The following is a 2281-nucleotide window of genomic DNA, read 5'->3' on the forward strand; positions in this document are numbered from 1 at the left end:
TCTGGTTGGCTGTGAACCCAAACAGGAGCCTTCACTAGGAACCAAACCCCATGAGAACCCCAACCTTACACTTTCCAATCTACAGAAGTGTGAGAAAATACGTTTCTGTTGATTTAGGCACTTGGTCTGTGGAATTTTGTTATGGTGGCTTGAACAGGCTAATACAGGTGTCACCGAGGATTTTAGGCTGAGCTGAAATGATACCTGTCTTTTTCTCAGATTGTAGAAAGGGGATGTATTCATGTATTACTGATGTGTATGACTTTTAAAAGTCTATTTTCTCTTCCCGCTTCCTCTAAAACCACCCTTCCCCACGCCACCCACTCCTGACTGGGCAATATGAATCAAGGCACTGACAAACATCTGCAGTGTTTTCTGGTCCTCCCAGTAAAACTTTCCAAGAAGACTGCCCTTCGGGTCCGAGGCCAGACAGTAAATCTTGCCATAAACTCCCTAGAAATACCACTCACCTAGCAGGAATCCCTGGAGGTCACACCAGTAGAGTAAGGGAGTGAGACTTGATAGGGAGGTTTATGGCAAGGAGCGCTCACTTTCTCTTTCTGCTAGAAAAGGCCCCAGTGAAAAAGTCATTCTTTATGTGATACGTGCTGTGTGTGTCTCAGTATCCACAGCCAGAATGTACTGCTTCTTTAGTGCATTCTTCCTAAACATTTTAGACATTCTTAACACTCCCTATGAAGAAGCTGAGATAATCTTTCTTTAACCAGAGACATTTCTCGTTAACAAACATTTGTTAGAATCCACTATTATGCCAATATTGTAAGAAATAGAATGTGAAAGCACTTCCCTGTTATAGTCTCCCTCCAACCTTACGACTGTTATTCTTAGGTATTGCTTTTAGAGGTTTAGCTATATTCTTACATATGGGGATCAAAGGAGGTCCTGAAGCAGCTTTATTCCTGAGTGAACATGTGTGTTGTCGACTCCAACGTGACCATGTCAAAGATCCTAGACCCAGCCCCAGAGAAAATAGGTAATGCCTTCCCTTCCATGTGTGGATGTTAGCAGTGTGTGCAGAAAATGTCCACAATAGCTTTGGACCCTGGGATGCTTACAGTCTCCAGACTGCTCCCCCACAGAGGCTGCTCCTACCAAGATGAGCTGAATCTCTCTCCTTGACCCAACTGTATATCATAAACCTTCTCTCCATGTTTAACTGGATGTAACAACCCTGCCTGCTTGTTCAGCTATATGGAGTGACCCCACCTCCCTGTTTAATTGTATATATCACTGTGGTGAGCTCCTGGGTGCTGTGGTTTCTCCATCAGATATCTCAGACAACTGGATCCCAGCATTTCTGTGCATCCTCTGTCATTTCTCCTTTTCTTTGGCACTTCCACTCAGATCCATCCCTGGAGCCTGCTGGGTCTGGCACTTACACATTCTGTGTTAGCAAAGGGCGTATACGCTTTTGTAGACAGCAGTTCCCACTTAGCATGCTTGTTATATACTCTTCATAATTGCCCTTTAACGAGTGCTCAATATTTCATTCAATTGTTGTGCTATAATTTACTTATTTATACCCTTGTTGGCTGCTAGACCATGTCCAACTTGTTAGCATAGATAATGTTGAATAAACATTTTTACAGACATCAGTTTTTAAATTTGCTTTATTCCCCTGCAGGAACTTCTTGTGGGGGGATAACTGAGTTATCAAATATAAGCATATTTTATGGCTACTGATCAAAGTTTATTATTGTGGCATATTATTTGTGCTTTAATAAATAAAGCTTGCCTGAAGATCAGTGCAAAGCAGCTGCACTAGTCAACCATATAGGCCAGGGAATGGTGGCACACACCTTTAATCCTAGGACTCAGGTGACAGAGGCAGATGGATCTCTATGAGTTCAAGTCTACCCTGAGACACACGAGATTGATCCAGAAACAGATACAGATGGTGGTTTACACCTTTAATCCCAGGACTCACGTGACAGAGGCAGATGGATCTCTATGAGTTCAAGGCTACCCTGAGACACACAAGATTGATCCAGAAACAGATACAGATGGTGGTTTACACCTTTAATCCCAGTGTTTGGGAGTCACACACCTTTCATCCCAGCACTAGGGAGGTGGAGACAGGAGCAATATGGCTGGGCAGAGAGAGGAATGTAAATGGGGAAAGACAGAAACTCAGTGGAACGTGGAGTCTGAGAATTCATGGAAACAGGATCTCACCCTTTTGGTCTGAAGATTTGGTAGAGGTCAAAGGTCTCTCTAGTGGTTGACTGCTTTGCTTCTCTGATCCTCAACTTGAACCCAC

Source organism: Microtus ochrogaster, chromosome 18 (genome assembly GCF_000317375.1).
Source record: "Microtus ochrogaster isolate Prairie Vole_2 chromosome 18, MicOch1.0, whole genome shotgun sequence".
NCBI classification, from domain to species: Eukaryota; Metazoa; Chordata; class Mammalia; order Rodentia; family Cricetidae; genus Microtus; species Microtus ochrogaster.